At 35.9% G+C, this 21,632-nt stretch overlaps 1 long non-coding RNA gene across 1 annotated transcript in view; it reads left to right on the top strand.

Moving 5' to 3' along the window:
* LOC141378328 (uncharacterized) overlaps nt 1-7,496 on the top strand; it is a 33,749-nt gene extending 26,253 nt beyond the window's left edge. The window contains exons 4-5 of the long non-coding RNA XR_015512269.1: nt 5,375-5,692; nt 5,989-7,496. This is a non-coding gene — a long non-coding RNA (uncharacterized LOC141378328). The remainder of the gene's footprint in view (nt 1-5,374; nt 5,693-5,988) is intronic.
* Nucleotides 7,497-21,632: the final 14,136 nt, after the last annotated feature.

Genomic DNA, 21,632 nt, shown 5'->3' with positions numbered 1-21,632 from the left:
GAAGGTAAGCAGTACTAAAAATAATTTTTAGAAAGAATAATAATCCCATTAATCTAGTTACAGTGCATATCGAAGGTGAATTCAATTTAATTATTTATTAAAAAAGCATAAGCCATTCTAGTACAGTTCTTCTGTGTGTGACTAAAATGTAGGCAATAGCTATGTTTCCATCCAAATATATTACATAAATTTATGTGCAAAACTGGAATATTGCATAAAAGATGCGAATAAAATTCCATCCAACGAGTGAAAGAGAAAAAAATTGTCACTTCCTGATTTAACTGGCACCAAATATCAACAGTAAAAACAGAATTTACTGTGGTAGAAGAAGCTGCGTCAATTAATTCTTTATTTAGCCTAATTAATGTACTTGCGCCTCGATGTCAGAAGACAAAGCTGAAACACAATGAACACGTGGGGGCGTCTAAAGCCATGAGACGCGGAGACTCTTGACACGCACCAGACGTTCGGAGGTAATTAATAATATACACTAATACTGAAACAGTTAAGGCATTTTAGAATGACTAAAACAATATTTAAGACATGTTACAGTGTTCTCAGCCTCCAATTACACACATTTTCATTATCATATGATCATGATCTTTTAATCTTTTAATGTACATACTGTAATTTGTTCAGTAAAAGTGTTTCCATCGTAGTTTATGCGCACATTTTCTATCGAATAAAAGTTTATCCTACTCAGTTATGTGCGTTTTTTATGCATATTTTAAAAAGTTAAGTGCATCATGACGTTTCTATCAATCGTTTTTATGCACGTATCCAAAATGAGCATTAAAATAGGTGGGTGGAAACGTAAGGCTAAGACGAGAAATACCGCTTCATCTTTAAAAAAAGGGGAGGAGACCGACAGAAACTCTGAGTTTAGAGAATAAAACATGCTTCTGACCAGGTTAGATTCACAGAGTAAGTTACCACAGTAACTGACTCTGAGTTAAAGTTAACTCTCTTTCAGAAACAGGCTTGACTTACCCTGATTTCTCGAGTTTAACAAACCTGCCATTTTGAAACGGAAAACCCAGAGTTTCTCTCATTTCAGGGTTAAAATACTCTGAGTTTTTAGTTAACCTCCTTTCTGAAACAGGCCCCTGAACAATATTTAGACATTTTACTGTTTATTTGATGTTTATTTATTACTTTGAACTGAATTCATATCCTATACTTGAGATGACAGTACAATGTTTCAAAAATAGTGATTTTTATTAAGACTTTTCTTGAATTAAACACATGAATAATTGGTGAAAACTAGAGTTATATAGAGTAAATAAGCTTTGTTTCTGACTTGCATTTTATTGAACTAATTTTGTTGTTTGATTGTCAAATTAATTGTTGTTGCACTTGAGATGCAGTAGAAGTATTTTATTTCAAAACAATGTATTTCATATTTTATAATGATCATGCACAACATTTCATTTGTTATTAATGCTTGTCTAATAATTATATTATACTTAAGATGCAGTAGTATTAGTAGTAATATTAATTTATTATAATTTTAAATTATGTATTTTATTATTATAGTTCTAATTATTAGAATCATGCAAAACATTTAGTCGGAAAATTAATACTTGCTTAATTATATTATACTTGAGATGCAGTATTATTATTATTATTATGATTACAATTATAAAAGAATAATTTATTCTATTTCCAACAATGCATTTTATAATTATTATAATTTATGCAAAACATTTGATTTTGCAATTAATACTTGCTTAATTAAGAGTTATTTAATACATAAATACAGAAATAGTGGTGTGTTCAAAATTGTTTAAATCTTAAAAATAATCCATATTTGATAATCTTAATCCTTTTTTTACACTTTCCAGTAATGTTTTTTTATAACCCAGCTAGCTAGCTAGCTATTACTTTTTAAGTAGTTTTTAATTTTAGAAAATATTGTGAAGTAATCAAATTATCTTTAGTATTTTATTTAATAAACCTATATACAGCACTTGTATTAACTAGCATTAACATTTGTGATAACAAACTGTACTGTGATTTTAATGTTGTTAATGCATTATATAACTTTAAATGGACCTTTTGTAAGGTGTCACCTTATTTCAGATTTATTTTGCCATAAATACAGCTCTCTTTAAAAAAAAAAAGTATGAATACACATTATACATGTCCATTAAATATGTACTTTCCAGAATGATTGATTTTAAATTAGTCTTGCAGCATTTTGCGCTGAAGCTGGGTTTGTGTTGTCCCTGGCAACCAATTTCCTACATGGATGTGAAATCAAATCAATATTTCATGATTGTTTACTTTTATGCATTACTTGCATAACGTACAGCCATAATGTACTGTCCATTACCACCAAGTAAAACCTTACAACGAAGGCTTATTTTGAGATAATGATATCTGACTCTGTGTTCTTTCTTCAGTTATCAATAGTTTCTCGCTTTGAATGGAAAATAAGACAACACACGGCCCTTTGAGAGACGACCATTGCAGCTTTTAAAATAATCAGGTCTTTACTTAGTCTCTTAAAGGGATAGTTACTACAAAAATTACTTCCTTTTCTCACACTTGGCTCTGAATTTCCTTTTCTTGAAGTAAGATGAGATATTTTAAAGAATGTTGGGGGAAAAAGCAGTCACTGGCATTTGTGGTATGAAAAAATACTATGGAAGTCAATGGCTTTTTCCCCCATCATTATTCCGTATATCTATCCTTAGTGTTGACTAGAAAAAACTCAAAACAGGTTTGGAACAAGTACTATGAGTAAATTTTTACAATTTTCAAAATAATAATAATAATAATAATAATAATAATAATAATAATAATAATAATAATAATAATAAATAATAATAATAATATTAATAATAATAATAATCACATCAATTCCTCAGTTGACTGATTGTATAAAAAATGCAAAAAAAAAAAAACAAAACAAAACAAAATGTATTACATGTTTTCTAATATGTTATGTTTAAATGATGCAAAGGACGCAATAACCCGTTAACTACCCCACCAAAAAACTTTTTTTGCATTGTGTTCTCAACACAAATTTTATTTTAACTTAAAAAAAAAAAAAATGTTACATGTTAAACATTTAGCCTATATCTCAAAATGTTTTAAATGAATGACATTTCATATACCATATTTTTACTGATTTTATTTCCTTTTTTTCCATTTTACATGTAATTTTACATTTCACTTTTATTCTGAATGCATATTTTACCACAGATTGTTTTGTTGCGTAGGAAGAGTAATAGATTAAAAAACAGTTTCTGTCAGTACAACCGGTTTGATCATTTACTGTCACATATTTAAACCACCAATATTGTAGTAAACATAAAACAATCATGCCAAATATCATTTTTAAAAACGTAATGTCTATTTTCCATTTCTGGTGATGATCTTTGAGAGAGTTAACAGAGCAGCAGTTATTTATTAATCTGCAACAAAGCTACTCATCAGAGTCACAAATTACTTTGCTACAGCAGTCCACATGTACATTTTTGTTTTTTTAGAGACTCAATTCAATTCACCTTTATTTGCATAGCGCTTTTACAATGTAGATTGTGTCAAAGCAGCTTCACATAAAAGATCATAGTACATTGAAACAGTGTAGTTCAGTTTTAGAGTCTAAGTTTAGTTCAGTTTAGCTCAGTTCAGTGTTCAAATTCAACTCAAACACCACCAAACCTTAGAATGTCATTTCGTCTTTATAAATATTGTAAAAAGTATGAAAAATTACAGTTTACATTCCGCAAAAAACACAGAGGGTGTCTTTGTAGGGTCCTCAATAAAAACTGAATATCATCCAGTGGTCATGTTTGGTACTGCAGCCAAACAAACTCTTACTAAAAGCTCATTTTTGAGACGTCAAATTCAAATTTAGAATATAATTTGTAGAGATATTAAGCTTTAATTTTCTGTCATTAATAGCCTAAAATATGTTTTGTAAAATACAAATTTAATGTATTATATTAAACGTTTATCGTTTTCCAACTGTTTTCACTTCAGCTAAAATCTGACATCTGTCTTTTTTAAAATAAGACCAAGTTTAATTCTGTGCACTATGTAGTCATAAATAGCTTAGTTAGGTCAAGAGGGGTGTGATTGCAGACCTAGTGCAGTGCAATCTGAGCTGCATCCGATGCTTTTTAATGCGCTCACCTAACCCTACCCATCACAGTGATGTCACTCGCTCCATTGAGTGCATTGTGTCTGACATTGCATCGCTGAGTGATGCAATCTCAGCTTGCATCATAAAGGCTGCATCCAGATACTATTGCATAGATGGGGTGTTACTTTTAAGTACGTTGACATATAGCACCATGGTGCTCACGGAGACCTGAGTAAGATACCCAGCTCGAGGCTCTATGCCAGGGGAGGCAAACCCTGTTCCTGGAGAGCCACCGTCTGGCAGATTTCAGTTGCTACCCATATTAAACACACCTGAACCAATTAATTAGGACCTGAACACGTGATAATTACAGGCAGGTGTGTTTGATATGGGTTGCAACTAAAATCTGCAGGAAGGTGGCTCTCCAGAAACAGGGTTAGCCACCCCTGCCCTATGCCGACCCTTCCTCTCTCTCTGCTCCCAATGCTTTCCTGTCTGTCCTTTGCTATCCTATCCCAATAAAAAGGTGAAAACCCCCTAAAATTATTATTTAAAAAAATGTGTGCACCAAAGCATTGAAGATTGCTAATCATTTAAGTTGATCATGTCAATGTTCAAAACCTGGGGGTGACATTAAAGGGGTTTTAGGGAAGTATGTTATAACTAATTAAATTATCTAAAAAAAAGTAATGATTTCCAACAGAAAACTAATTTAATTACAGTAACTTAGCAGCTAATTACACCCCACACTAATGAATACCATCAACCAGCACTCTTCAAAAATCTTTTGTGTTCAGCGGAAGAAAGCAGCTCAAATAAGTTCTGAACAAGTAAAGAGTAAACGATGACAGAGATTGAATTTTTTCCAATGAACCATGGCTTTAACCGTGAGTCGTGGATGAGCTTCAGAAAGCCACACGTCGCTGGCTGCACTTTAAAGAAGACACATCTCAATGCTAATTGTGCGGATCAAAGCTCAACAGAACTCACTCAGACAAGGAAATCTTAGAGCTGTGATAAACTGCTTTCAATTACTGCGCCACTTCATCTTGAATTTATTTACTCGACCGCATTGATATCTGGCTCTCCGTTCCGGCAATCAAGGAAAAAGAAGCCAAAGTAATTGCATATTGTTAATAATTACCAATGTGACGACCCCGAAAGGGGACCAAAAACAATACGAACGACACGCTTAATCACGTAAAATCATATTGCATGCCACTTGGAGCTGATTTTTATTGATTTTTAGTCTGTAATTTTTTTTTTCTTGTTTGTCAGATCAAGCAACATGACCTGAATGAGATCCTGTTATATATCATGACTGCGACATCTGTGTTTCTTGTGTGTTTTGTTGCATAGCCTGGAGGGTTTACTAGTCATTTCATGTTGTTGCGTTCTAATTGACAAGCAAAGTTTAATCAAAACCTCTAAGCAATGGTTTGCCTGGAAAAGAAATAACAATAAAAGACTGCATCGCTGGTCTAAGAGGGAACTGCTGAGATCTTTTTGGAAAATAATGATATGTAGCAGATAAGCAAATTAGCATTCAGCTCTCAACATGGCTGAAATACACTGCAAAAAAAGCTTTTCTAAAGGGTAAGTAAAACATTCTTGTTTTCTGTTTTAGACATGATTACTTATCTTGCTGCAATGCAAGATTATTTAGATTTATTTTTTAAAGAAAAACACACATAATTTTGATGTATTATTTCTAAAAACAAGACCATTTTTAAACTTGTCGAGAAAATGCTTTTTGATTTAATATCTATCTATCTATCTATCTATCTATCTATCTATCTATCTATCTATCTATCTATCTATCTATCTATCTATCTATCTATCTATCTATCTATCTATCTATCTATCTATCTATCGTGGCATAGATTCAACAGGGTACTGGAAATATTCCATGATGTGAATCTCCTGTTCCACCACATCCCAAAGGTGCTCTATTGGTTTGCGATCTGGTGACTGTGGAGGCCATTTGAGTACAGTAAACTTATTGTCATGTTCAAGAAACCAGTCTGAGATGATCCACGCTTTGACATGATGAGTTATCCTGCTCGAGGTAGCCATCAGAAGATGGGTACATTGTGGTCGTAAAGGGAAGGACATGGTCAGCAACAGTACTCAGGTAGGTTGTGGTGTTGACACAATGCTCAGTTGCTACTAATGGTCCCAAAGTGTGCCAAGAAAATATCCCCAACACCATTACACCACCACCACCAGCCTGAACCATTGGTTAAAGGCAGGATGGATCCATGCTTTAATGTTGTTGGCGTCAAATTCTGACCCTACCATCCAAATGTTGTAGCAGAAATCGAGACTCATTAGACCAGGCAACATTTTTCCAATCTTCTATTGTCCAGTTTTGGTGAGCCTGTGTGAATTGTAGCCTCAGTTTACTGTTCTTAGCTGACAGGAGTGGCACTCAGTGTGGTCTTCTGCTGCTGTAGCCCATCCGCCTCAAGGTTGGATGTGTTGTGCGTTTAGAAAGGATCTTCTGCAGACCTCAGTTGTAACGAGTGGTTATTTGAGTTAATGCTGCCTTTCTATCAGTAGGAACCAGTTTGGCCATTCTCCTCTGGCATCAACAAGACATTTGTGCCCACAGAACTGCTGCTCATTGGATATTTTCTCTTTTTTCGAGATGGGGATCCAAGTGCAGTTTATTAAAAAAAGCAGTCAAACAAGAGGGCACAAACTGGAGCATGAGGGTAATTCTAAGCACGTGGTCAAAAACAGGCAAATGGTCAGGATAGATGGCAAAGAATTAATAATAGGAAAACAAGGCAAGGATCAAAACACGGAAAGACTAGACAAAAATACGCTTTGCAGTGTTACAGCAAAACAAGACTCAGCAATGTGTGTAAGAATAAGTGTATGTATACTCCAGGTAATAAATTAGTGATGACGTCTGTCTGTTCATCTATCAATCGATCTATTTATCTATCTAGCATAAATATAAGTAAATAAAATTAAAACTGTAACTTAAAATGCTTAAAGCTGTTGGTCTACTTTATTTAGTATGTATTTATTATGTTAATGTGTTTTTTTTAGCATTTATTAATAACTCAGTTATATTTAAAATATTATATAAAGGTACGTTTTAAAACTCTTGTAAAAAAAAAGTTAAATTGATTATTATTACTAATACTAATTTTAAGTAATTAATGCAAAAGCGCAAAAAAAATAGGTAAAAATTCAGTATATTTAAATTTTGAGTCTCAGTTTGTTTATTTAGATCTGTGAACGTACTGTAGACCACAAAAACATTCTATGCTGCACAGATATATTCTTTTGTACCTGTTTTATGCAATATGTTTATGTTAATGGTAATATGTTTTTTTTATATATGTAAAAATCAGTTATCAATAGATTAAGTAAAGCTCATGTTCTATGAAGGCTTTTTGTAAATCTGTCCAGTTGTTAATGTATCAAGTTTTTGATATGCATTGCTAAGCACTTCATTAAGACTGCTTTAAGGGTCTTCACATTTCACATTGACAATTCAGTGAGCTAAGTTAAAAAGAGCAAAATAATTTTCCAATGGGGCAAGCCAAATAATCTCATCGCAAACTGAAAACAAGATTATTTTACATACCCCTAAGAAAAACATTTATTGTTTATTGAGTTCCAGCCATAATGAGAGCTGAATGCTAACTGTCTTATCTGCTTCTTATTTTTTTTGACAAATAGTTGTATCTCTGCTAAATATTCTGCTGCTTCAACTATTTGTGCATTCATAAAAAGCTTATTTAAGCATCTTTCAGATGTTGCGTGAATCTCAATTTAAGAAAATTGACAATTATGATTGGTGCTGTAATCCAGGGTCAAAAGCAAGAAAAGGTTTAATAACAAAAAATGTTTATTTCTATAGCGCTTTAACAATGTTAATTGTCAAAGCAGCTTAAAATAGAAGTTTTAGTGTATTGAAAGTTTTAAGAGTTGAAGTTTAGTTCAGTGTGGTTTAATTTTCAATGCTGAAAGTCTAAACACTGAAGAGCAAATCCATCGATATGCAGCTCCACAAGTCCCAAGCCAAGCAAGCCGGCTTCAACAAACTTCACCAATTGACGAAAGTGAAGGGAAAAAACTTCGAGAGAAACCAGGCTCAGTTGGGGTATGACCATGTTTCCTTTGTGCAGAGCTGTAGTCTAGGTGCTGGTGGCTGGAGAATGCTGGACGTCCATCATGGCGAGGCTGCAGGTGTGAGTAGGTCACCAGCAGGTGTTCAGATTGGCCCACAAGATCAATGCAGACACTTTTCTTCTTTCTTCTTTCAGGAATCAGTCTCATAATCTCCATTCCTGAATGACTGCCACAGCATGTGCTCAGGATGTGGCCTGGTCCAGGATTATAGATACTTCTAGAAGTCCTCTATTGTTGGCATCGTCACTTCACAGCTCTTGGATCACATCCAAATAGAAATAGAAAAGTCATGGACTTTTCCTTTATATAGTTGCAAAAGTACTAGTTTGATGGATGAGAAGTCTTCAGTACTCAAATATTTATTTACCAATTAATTTTTCTATTTATCTGAATGTATATACGGTCACACATCACGGTGTTTGTATTGGTTATAGCTGTCAAAAGTGAAGTCAAGCTTCAAGACTGCTGACCAAATCTTATAAACTACACTGAGAACTTCGGAGGCCTGATATTCATGGCGAAGGCAATTAATCAGCTGTCGGTGGGCTTGTCATAACACCGCTTCGAGAAGAAAAAAAAAATGTTTTCTTCAATCCTAAATTTGTCTTAGGTGGCAAAATCGAGGCTCAATGTGCAGCTGGCTTAAATCAGACTTGAGAAGAGAGGAAAGGGAAGGAATATTAACTGGAAGGCCAAAACCTCAGCGCTCTGTATGCATTACAGATGAAGAGCAGAAGAAAAGCAGAGCTGCTCTGCATTGTCCAGGTAAACTGCTGACTCCATCCTGTCCTACATTGCTCATAAGCGTCCGGATTAGTCAGTAATATCTGAAGTACATTTTTAGAATTATCACCGACGCTGTAATGAAAAAGTTTCCCTTCCTGCAGAGATTTGTTTGAAAAAAATGTAAACTCCCATTCAAGTGGAAAAATAACTGGATGCATTAAAGAGTGGGTGTATAAAAATTGTATAAAGAGCATTATACTATGATATTATGTTGCAGTAATGCTTTCTATTATTGTTAAGTTTGGGGTTGGTACAGATTTATAATGTTTCTGAAAAAAAAGACTCAAAAGCTGCTATTTCTTTGTTGAAATGTGCAGTAGGTGATTATATTATTATATTATTTTATTATTATTATTATTAGGGTTGAAAACATTTGTGTTGCTTAATATTTACGTTAGTGTAGCTTAATATTTTAATGGAGTTACATGGATTTTCTTTCTGCTTTAGCTTATATTGCAGGGTGTCATTCAGACATATTTCTACCTTTTAATACGGATATTTAATAGCAATAAACTCACTTTACTGCAGTATTCTGGTTGGCTTTGAATAATATTATAGATTGAGAAATGACTTTAGGATTTGTTATGATTTTAAAGCATCATCTTGATCCTATTATGCTGAATGACCTCTAGCAAACTAAATATTCAAGACAATCGTCTTTTAAGACCTTAAGAACATTTTGTATTTTACATGTTTTATATATTTTAAGATGAAATGCCAAAGCCATAGTCCTATAAAGAATTTCAGTCATATTTTTGCAAAAGCTAAAACATGATACTTGGATATAAAATAAATATGATTAACTAAGTATTTTTTTTAAATAATTAATATAGAAAAATAGAATTGTGTTTGAATCTGACAAAAGAGGAAAAACCAAATGGTGTGTTTCCAAAAAAGATTGTGAAATTTTGTTCAAAACAATTGTTGCTAACTACTCGTACTGTAAGTTTTTTTTGTCTATTGTTGCATTATTCAGTGTTCTTTAGTAACACACACATAATCTATAATAAATAGTCTCTATAAATGTACATATGAAGATATATACACAACCTGACAAAAGTCTTTTCGCCCATCCAAGTTTTAGGAACAACAAATAATAACTTGACTTCTAGTTGATCATTAGGTATCAGAAGTGGTTTATATGAAAGACAAAGGTCTCTAGATTACACTTATTTTACCAGAATAAAATATGATCATACCTTGATTTTTTATTTTAATAGGACAGTAAGATCTGACTTTGGATTCATCTTCAATGACTTCTCCTTCATCTGACCCCAGAAATACTTAATGTTCATCTCTGGTGATTGGGCTGGCCAATCCTAGAGCACCTTGACCACCTTTGCTTTCAGGAACTTTGATGTGGAGGCTGAAGTATGAGAAGGAGCGCTATCCTGATGAAGAATTTGCCCTCTCCTCTGATTTATGGGCAGCACAAATGTCTTGATACCTCAAGCTGTTGAAATTACCATGCAGTTCAACAGATGAGTCATCAGAAAAATCTACCTTCTGCCACTTTTCCAAATGATCAACTAGAAGTCGAGTTATTATTTGTTGGGATTATTTGCTGGGATCGAAGACAAGACTTTTGTCAGGTAATGTATGTGTATATAGTAGGGATGTAACGGTATCAGAATTTCACGGTACGATAATACCTCGGTATGAATGGCACGATACGGTATTTATTGAATAATTTACAGGAAAAACAAAACTAATGAAAAGACTCGAAAAAAGTGTTTATTTACCTTAGCACTAAACATATCAATGGCATACAAATTAGCCATCTATCTGTAAGTTTCGAAACAGGAACTTCAATTTTTCAATTTTAATAACAAAAAACTATTAAACCATATATATATATATATATAAAAAAAATAAAGTTTCAATTTTGTATTGTTGAAAACTCATCACATTCAACATTTCAATAATCTGTAATAATAATTTGTTTCAACAATCACTCACTCACTTAGATAGAGATGGGTTTTTTAAGGAAAATTATCATATAACTATAATCTGGTAAAAGCTGGGATCTCTGGGCATGTCCCCTGCAACAGAAAACCCCCCCTCCCCTCTCATTTGGAACTGAGGTTTCTGGGACAGAGAGATATGATTTAACCAAGGTTGACAGCAGTGGGTAACGTTGTGCATTGTCTTTCCACCACTTGAGAGGACAAGCCATGAGTGAGATAGAGGTCTCTTTACGGTACAAGTCAATGTCTGCATCAATCTAACAAGAGTGCTGTGTTCTGCAGTCCCCATGATTGTTTTTAGTCGAATTCCCCGACTTATATTTCACCACAGTCTGGCAGTGCCTGCATACTGTTTTGTTTTCTTTGTCTGTCACCTTTTCTCCTTTTTCGTATCTTTTTAAAAAGAAACCGAAATGCTTTCACACATGCGATTTAAAACCCGCTTTAGGTTCGATCATTTCCAGCTCTTTTTCTTCCCCGCTACTAGCAACACACTCCATTTCCGCATTACTGGATCTGTAGTGACAACAGACCGCAAAGGATGATGGCCACGCCTAGGCTGATGGGAATTGTAGTTCCCGCTAACGCCCGTTCGCTTCATTCGCCTAAGCAAACTTTTCTCAGAAATATAGTTTATAAATATAGAGTCATGCGCCTACGGTAATATTGAAAAAAAATTACTATTCCAGTATAACGGTATTTACAATATTGTTACATCCCTAGTATATAGAGATGCATGTATTGACCTTATTCTCCGCAGACGAGCAGGCGCTGCCATTTGAATCTTTTTGGCATGAGACTTCCGGTCTCATTCACTTCCATTCATTTTTAGACATTAATAACTGCTCGTTTTCGCTGTTTGATGTTGCAAACTGATATTTCCTTGTTATATTATTCTACTTGGTCTGTATAGTCATGCAAACATTTGTTTGTAGAGCAAGTAGTTTGACCGTTTTTTGCTGTTTATTATTTCTTGTCATTTCTCCCATAGGTGACTGAAACGGAAGTTCTAAGACAATCGCGAAAACAGGCGCACTTCCACATTTTAGAATAAGGTCAATACAGTATATACCTGTATCTCTATAATATAGCAAAATCTACATGTAGTAATATATAATTACATCAAGCTTTTGGATGCATCTCAGTCAAATGCAGTCTACTTATCGATGCAATAAGCGTTTCCAAGAGAACGAATCCTCCTGCACGTTAATCCATTAAATTGCAACCCTTAAAAAAAACAGAATGTACTTGTTGTTCCATTGGTGTGTTTTCAGACTGGCATTGGCTGGCAGGTATATAGATAATGGCGTCCTCACCTGTCAAGACGTCTGAAGCTGTAAATGCACACAGGCTGCAGTCTTTTCTATCCCAACAAATGATGCATTTCGTCTCGCCGCATTTACCCGCCAGCATGACTGAAAGTAAACTAGGCTTTAGCTCTCTTGTCTGCAAGTTGCGCTCACAGTTTGCCTGTCTATAGTTGTTAGTGCTGATTGCAAGGGGTTTGTGGGATTTTATTATTTTTTTAACACTCATGGCTTAAAAAAATCTGAAGTTATTGAGTGTTTTTACTCTGACATTTTGCTAACCGTGCTGAGAGCCTGCTGTGCACCACGGAGCCTTCATAGTCCTGTTAGCCAGGCTTTTGACAAACCGGCAGCTTATTTTGACCTGAGAGTAATGGTAATGCTATGGTACTTTGAAGGTAGCAGTACATGACATTACACGATAGCTGCACAAATATAACCAGAGTGCCAGAGTAGCTTGATTTACAGCTTCATTAATAGGCACACATTTATTTTTTGTTTTATAAATACTTTAATGGCCTCAGCACCTCCAAATTCCGAGGTCATGGTGCTCCACTGGAAAAAGATGGTTTGCCATCTCCAGGTTGGAGGAAAGTCCTTACCCCAGGTGGAGGAGTTTAAGTAGCTCAGGGTTTTGTTCACGAGTGAGGGAAGGATGGAACGTGAGATTGACAGGTGGACTGGTGCAGAGGCAGCAGTAATGCGGTCGATGTACCAGTCCGTTGTGGTAAAGGAGAAGCTGAGCCAAAAGGTAAAGCTCTCAATTTACCAGTTAATCTACGTTTCTCTCACCTGTGGTCATGAGCTTTGGGTTATGACTGAAAGGACAAGATCTTGGATACAATCGGCCGAAATAAGTTTCCTTCGAACGGTGGCAAGGCGCTCTCTTATGGGTAGGGTGAGGAGCTCTGACACCTGGGAGGAGCTTGGAGTAGAGCCGCTTGCTCCTCCACATCGAGAGAATTTAGCTGAGGTGGCTCGGGCATCTGTTTCAGATGTCTCCTGAATGCCTACCTCCTGGTCCCACCGGGAGGAGGCCTCGGGGAGCACATTCCTTTAAAAGGCAGAGGGGAGCACATTCCTCTCACAAATTGAATTGCATAATTATAAAAGTAACTAATTACCAGGGAAAGTAACTTTTGCGTTACTTAAAAAAAATCTAAAGTTATCAAATGACCCTCTCCAGCCCAGATGATGTTCGCAGATGATGTTGCTCTGTTGGCTTCATAAGACATGGACCTTCAGCATGCACTGGGGTGGTCTGCTGCCGAGTGTGACGCGGGTGGGATAAGAATCAGCACCTCCAAGTCCGAGGCCATGGTGCTCCACCGGAAAAAGGTGGTTTGCCATCCCTAGGTTGGAGGAAAGTCCTTACCCCAGGTGGAGGAGTTTAAGTATCTCGGGGTTTTGTTCACCAGTGAGGGAAGGATGGAACGAGAGATTGACAGGCGGATTGGTGCAGCGGCAGCAGTAATGCGGTCAATGTACAGGTTGGTTGTGGTGAAGAAGGAGCTTAGCTGAAAGGCAATGCTCTCGATTTACCGGTCAATCTACGTTCCTACTCTCACCTATGGTCATGAGCTTTGGATCATGACCGAAAGGACAATATCTCGGTTGCAAGCGGCCGAAATGAGTTTCCTTTGAAGGGTGTCAGGGCGCTCTCTTATGGGTAGGGTGAGGAGCTCTGACACCCGGGAGGAGCTCGGAGTAGAGCCACTTGCTCCTCCACATCGAGAGAAGTTAGCTGAGGTGGCTCGGGCATCTGTTTCAGATGTCTCCTGAATGCCTACCTCCTGGTCCCACCGGGAGGAGGCCTCGGGGAGCACGTTCCTTTAAAAGGCAGAGGGGAGCACATTCCTCTCACAAATTGAGTTGCATAATTATAAAAGTAACTAATTACCAGGAAAAGTAACTTTTTTGCGTCACTTAAAAAATTTTAAAGTTATCAAATGACTATAAAATCAAAATAAAACATTGCACTAATCTTCCCTATTTTAATGTTGTTGTGGGACAATGTGAGACAGCAGCATGTCCTCACCTATCTATATTATTTAGTTTAATTCTGTCAGAGTAATAAGTGTTTGCGGTGGGAAAATTTTTTTATTTGCTTTGACGTCGTGGCTTCGTATCCTTTGGTAGCAGAGCTCACAATATCACCTGCATAGCCACTAATTTTGTGGTGACTTGATGACGTGAGGTGGTTCATTAGACTAGATTTACTTGTCACCAACACAGAGACTCTTTTTTTTTTTTTTTTTTTCTAGGCATAAGTTGCACGATACATAAGCATTCTTTTCATCTTAGTCACTTTGTTAATCAGGGGTCGCCACTGTGGAATGAGCCGGCAACTTATCCAGCAAATGTTTTACGCAGCAGATGCCCTTCCAGCCGCAACCCAGTACTGGGAAACACCCATACACACTTATTCACACACACAACGGCCAATTTAGCTTATTCAATTCACCTATACCACATGTGTTTGGACTGTGGAGGAAATCCGGAGCACCCAAAAGAAAAACGGCCAACACGGGAGGAACATGCAAACTCCACACAGAAATGTCAACTGACTCAGCTGGGGCTCGAACCAGTGACCTTCTTCCTGTGAGGCGATAGTGAACCCACTCTGCCATATATTAGTAACTATAATAATGGATTTAAAAAAAAATCTTTTGCCTAGATATTTTTCAAGAGGCTAGTGTTCAGCTTAAAGTGCAAATTTAAAAGCTTGAATAGGTGAGAAATGCTAGGGTAATTAGGCAATCATTGTATAAATGTGGCTTGTTCTGTAGACAATTAAAAAATGCTTAAGGAGGATAACAATTTGACCTTAAAGGGCCATGAAACCCCCTCGTTTCAGCAGGGTGTTTTCACACCTCTACTTTGGAAAAAGTCAGAAAAGTGGGCGTGTCCAGCTCTGTTTAGGGGGTAGTGTCGGAGGAAGAAAAGACGCTTGGTGGGGGAGTGTCTATTTGGGCGCGCTGAATTTCAGAGTCAAAACACAAAACCACAGTGGACAATGTGACTGTGTTTACATGGACATCTGTAGTCGAATTATTTGCCAGATTATTAAATGGTGGACTTTAACTGCAGTTTGGCTCTTTCATTCAGGGAATTCATTCATGTCCCTCCCGACAAACGTGATATTTGATTCGAGGAACTGCTCTAAGCGTGTATTTTTCATGCAATGTTTGATACCGCACGGCGAATGAGAGAAAAAAACCTCCGCATTTCCCAGAAACTTAGATGCACACGGCAGGTAGCGTCAGAAAGCCGCGTGTGTTATTCCGGTCACAAAATCCAACACAAGGTTATAGTTTGGTTGTAACTGTTAGTGCTAACTTGTTTACACTCGTTGCAATAGTTTTTTTGATACGAATAAAATACGAACTGAATAAACAAAGAGCACTGGTGGCTCACTTACCAAATCTGTAGAGACAGGACAATCACCAGCAACTAGAGCCGCGTCTTTATGAAGAGGAGACTACAAGCGAATCTGGATCTCAGCGTTTGCAGATGAGAACAGCTCTCAGGTAAACAATAATCCTCCTTGGACACGCAAGTTATTGTTGTCGCGCGTCGCGTACACTGTAATCCACACGTGAGTCTGCGCTCTCACAGAGAGAAAATGAAAACGAAACTTAACGGCAGCAAACTATAAAAGCAACACTTCACGCTTGTTTTGCCAACACAACGTGGCGTCTCTGCCATCTACACTCTGACAGTAATGAATATTAATGAAGTTGCACAATAGAGCGCACTGATTGGTTTGAACCAAGCCTTACTCATGCATTAATGCAACACACTGTAAGACGTAATAAGACACACTCTGGCACAGACGTCCAGTCTGCACGCTGGAATACAACGCTATTATGTCATGGCCGTGACGCAGCTTCAAAAATTCGTTTCAAACCGTAAGTACGAATTTGCTTGAAATAACGCAAAAACAACCAATTTACACTTTTTAGTGATATATAGGTGTCTTAATAGTGTTTTTAGCAGTGTGGGACACATATATGACTGTCAACAGCTCAAAAAATGTGTTTTGGTGTTTCGTGACCCTTTAAAATGGTAAAAAAAAAAAAAATTAAGCTGTTTTTACTCTAGCTAAAATAAAAAAATAAGACTTTCTCCAGAAGAAAAACTATTATCAGAAATACTGTGAAAAATGTCTTGCTCTGTTAAACATCATTTGGGAAAAAGAAAAAAAAATTCCAAGAGGGCTATTGGTTTCCACTTTAACAGTATGTACAGAAGCTTTGAAAGTGGGAATCTCACCCATACAATGGATCTATTCATATCTGCTGCAGTAGACCAGTTCACAAATCCAGCTGTCAATCCCCCAACACTGCCTTTAGTCTTAAGTAAGTGTCACGTAAAGAGGCTGTTAAAGTGCGGCATTTGCTCTAATACCCGCCGTGACTCGCTAGCCCTGCATTTTGTCACTCATACTGTGTTCAGTCTCAGCAGGAACATCTGCTCGTGCAGCAGCAGTAATTGTAGAGTTCAAGGCCAGTCGGCTGAATGAATTGACAGTGTTGCTATGGAGCTGGAGCTGCTGTGATAAACCTGCTGAACGCACGTCTGAAGCCGGGGGTCTTGCGAGATTCGCTCGGCTCTGATGGCGTGGAGAAAACAGGTGGGAGGGAGAGTATAAAGAGCAAGGGTGAAGAATCTAATCGGCCTGCCGTGTCTCCTGTGCGGCCCGGTCTGGCCGGTGGGGCGGCCGCGGCTCCACACCGTGTGGTAAAGCGCCCGGCGAGGGTCTCCGTGGAGATCAGTAATGCGATTGTGCCGCCACATATTTGAGAATAAGCCAGCAGTCACGGCTTCTCTGCTCTAAGACTCAAAGGAGAGGTCTGCATTTATTCTGCTAGATTTTAGGAGAATGATGAAACTCGTATGAACATCATACTCTCAGTAATATCGTGGTATTGTTTCGGTGGCGCAGTGGGTAACGCTGTTGCCTCACAGCAAGAAGGTTGCTGGTTCAAGCCTCGGCTGGGTCAGTGGGCATTTCTGTGTGGAGTTATTTATATATACAGAAAGTATAATTGGTGGTGACACATGAATATTATCACATTATTATCATTATTCTATCATTCTATTCTTTTTTTTTTGTATTCGTCCAAGAAAGCACAACATTCGCAATTGATTAACCAGTGCAAAATCTTTTTTTGCTCTGCATGTTTCCTACTGCTGGTTCTGTGTGTGCAAGAAGCATCAACACACAGACCATTACATGTACTCTGCTGTCCCACAGAGATGCGCCTTTTGTGCCAAAGTACGTCTGGCCATAGTTTCTGAGTCTCCTAAAATGTCCGGGATTCGAGTTTTTCTTTTGCTTCTTAAAGTTGCCATTATTTGTATGTGCTTTTGCATTACCTTTTTCGCAGCTGACTATGCGCGAGCAGCCATAAGAGAAACATTAAATGATTAATCATTTAATAAACAACTCAGATAAACTTTACTATAGACCATTTTGAGGGATGTAAACAAAAACAATGGTCCCGTTGTATTTCCTGTTTAACATTTTTAATTTCTATCGATTCTAAAAACACAAAAAGAGACACGTATTGATAAATAATGAAATGATAGATGCTTTAATATAAAGTTATGACTAGATTGTCTCTTGTTACAGTTATGAAATAGTTTTAAAACAAGCAGGAAATGTTTATGGGCCAATGACATAGCCACATTGAAATGGTCTATATACTTGGACAGAACAAAATATATTGGCTGCAAAATATTTGTAAACCGTTAGAAATGGATAATCAACTAATTTGCCTTATTTAAATCTACACTTTTATGCTAGCAATTATTACAATTTTGAGCACTAACGTATATATATATATATATATATATATATATATATATATATATATATATATATATATATATATATATATATGTGTGTGTGTATATATGTATATGTGTGTATATATATGTATATGTGTGTATATATATGTATATGTGTGTATATATATGTATGAATGTATATATATATATATATATATATATATATATATATATATATATATATGTATATATATATATGTGTGTGTGTGTATATATATATATATATATATATATATATATATATATATATATATATATGTATGTATGTATGTATATATATATATATATATATATATATATATATATATATATATATATATATATATATATATATATATATATATATGTGTGTGTGTGTATATATATATATATATATATATATATATATATATATATATATATATATATATATATGTATATATATATGTATATATGTGTGTGTGTATATATATATATATATATATATATATATATATATATATATATATATATATATATATATATGTATATGTATATATATATATACACACATATACATATATTTATATATATATATATATATATATATATATATATATATATATATATATATATATATATATATATATATATATATATACATATACATATCACATGAGTAGCAGTGCGATATGGCTGTATATCAACACTGGTGGAAGGCGTGCGTTGGCACAAGGCCGCAGACCGAGTTCCTTAGTGCCCCCACCAGTGCTGATATACAGCCATATCGCACTGCTAAGAGTGTGATATTGCATTTATACAACAGTTTGACGGCATAATTGTGTATATAAAAACAAAATCAAACATGGAGAGTTTCAAAAACCCTTTTGTATGAGGAACTACTTTCTTCCACGTTGGATTCAAATCATAAGCTGACAGTTAAACAGTTGAGCAAGCATCTTTTAAACTTTAGATCTGTAGTGTCTGCTTTTTGCTGGCTGTATGTGGGTGGAGTAATACACAAAGGGTAAAGAGGCTTTACAGGTGATTTTATATATATATAATTAATTAAATAATAATGATGTTAATATATTACATTATTACATACTTTATTACATATCTAAAATACTGTAAATGACATGACAGTAAAGCAACTTTAGAGAGAGTTAGAAAGAGAGCAGCATTTACCTGGCTGTCAGTGTATGCACTAGGCATGAGCTGGTACAAGATTCTGACGGTATGATAACCTTGGCTAAAAATATCACATTATTGCAGTGGTTCTCAAACTGTGGTACGTGTACCAGTGGTACGTAGGCTTCCTTCTAGTGGTACACGGAAGAATCAAATATGTCATACGTACATGCTACATATACTTCAAAATTTATAAAAAATGATTTATATATGAATATGACATATAATAATATTTAGCCTATGTTTTTACATATAATAATATATAGCCTATGTTTCTGAGGTCCAGGCAACATTTTCAGATGTCGATGAATTGTCGACTATATGTTAATACTTAACATTTAAGTACAGAACTTTTCTTTCTACTTTAAGAACAGAGACCTTACATTTATAACTTTTAAAAGCACATTTTAATTTAAATGTTGACGTTTTTAGCTTTTCGTTTGTTTGTTTTTACATATAAGCACAGCACAGTGTTAACGTTCAGACTATTTATGCTAAAAGTGACTGACATTAATATTCTTAATAATAGGAATTAATCTGCCACGTTTTTGAACTGTGCAGAGCTGTAGCTGCTTTACTGGGTTTACTACGCTACTGTATTTCAGTACTGCTCATTATGGTGGTACTTAGAGAGACCATTTTTTTCTGAGTTGGTGCTTGATGGAAAAAAGTTTGAGAACCACTGCGGTGTTGTGATCACTGCTCCAAAATAGATTATTTTTAAATGTCTGGGTAAAAAACAACTCCCCCCCCCCACCCCCCACCCCCCATGAACTTAAAATATTGTATAAAATATCGGACCAGTAGCTTTTGATGCGGAGGTTCCTTTTCTGTTGTAGGTACTGTTGCCCTTAAGAACTAATGATGTAATAATAAAATAGGTGTGAAAAATATAAACCAAAACAAATCTTACATCTTATACCTTTTTTTGGCGGTTTTAAAACCTTGACTTTTCCAAACTACCTTGAAACCGGTTATTGTCCCATACCTAGTGTGCACATGGCTCCTTAATAGTATAAAAGAGAAATAGTGGATTTCTTTTATTTTTACTACTTTTTTATTAACTTTAACCAATTAGAAAAGGTGTACAACAGTGTCATAATAAATAAAAACATAGTTAAAAACCCCATTGTTTTTGTTTGTTGCATGTATTTGATTATTTATATGCTGTGGGTAAAAGGTGTGTTTCAATCCAGCTACCACCGCAAGTATATTTCAAACCTATGGAAAGCACTGATGCACACAAACAAAAGTTCCATGTAACTACAATGTTTTTTTTGCACTGTTGTGTTTCCCATATGTTGGTGCACTGCACAAAAACCATGAAAAATATATAAGTGCCACAGTGCTACTATCTAATATCATCACTCTGCCATGTCAGGCCTGCAGTGCTTTTTCCAAGGCACATCTCTCTATTACTTTATTCCTACAGCATGTTAGCAGGCTCAACAAATGCTTTCTTCCCCCCTGCCAGCACTGTTGTCCAGACGGATTTCTGGTGTCTGTTTTTCCCCAGTAAATACCACAAGTAGCAAGAAAAGGAAGGTTATTGGGTTCTTTGTGCTTTAGCACCCTCTTGGCAATCTCGCACTGAATGCCCTGCCCAAGGGTACAAAAGCGCTGTCCACTATCTGGGGATTGAATTGGCATTCTGCCACTCGCCCTCATCTCGCCCCCGTCGCCACCTGGGAGCGCAGCGCAGGATCGTGTAGCTTCTGCGTAAAATTGATTGAACTGTATTATGATTCATTTCGCCCACCGAAATTACCGGCTGGCTCCCTTGTTTCTACAATTAATATGCAGCGCCAGGCTGTAATCTGATGTTATTATTTATCTTGAAGCTCCTTTAGTAAAATTATTAGCCTGCTGATTTACTTTATTCCACGGTGTAGATCATTCGATTACACCTGTTATTTTCCCATCCATCCTGCTGCGTGGAAAACTCAGAAGTGTTGAATGTTATAAAGATGCTTGTATATAATGGCGCTGGGATATATAAGACACTGCGGGGTTCATTTCAATGCATGCAGAAGCTTTTTCTTTGAGAATGCATTAAGAAAAGCTATGCAAGACGACCAGAGTTTTATACTAAAATAAGACTAACAGATTTTCTGCTTGCAATCAGACGAATCAAATGAAATGGAGTCACATGAAACTGGACATAAATTTATGAAGTTCAAGGCAAAATTATAAAAAATATTGCTCATTTTGAAATATATTTCCCAAGTGAAGTTCAATAGAGCAAGGAATTTGTTGTGCAGTATTTTCCATTATAATTTTTCTTCTAAAGAAAGCATTATTTCTTTAAATTTGACTAAT

This window comes from Danio rerio, chromosome 16, assembly GCF_052040795.2.
Source record: "Danio rerio strain M-AB ecotype USA chromosome 16, GRCz13ab, whole genome shotgun sequence".
Lineage (NCBI taxonomy): Eukaryota > Metazoa > Chordata > Actinopteri > Cypriniformes > Danionidae > Danio > Danio rerio.
This window is presented reverse-complemented; position numbering and strand designations above follow the sequence as displayed.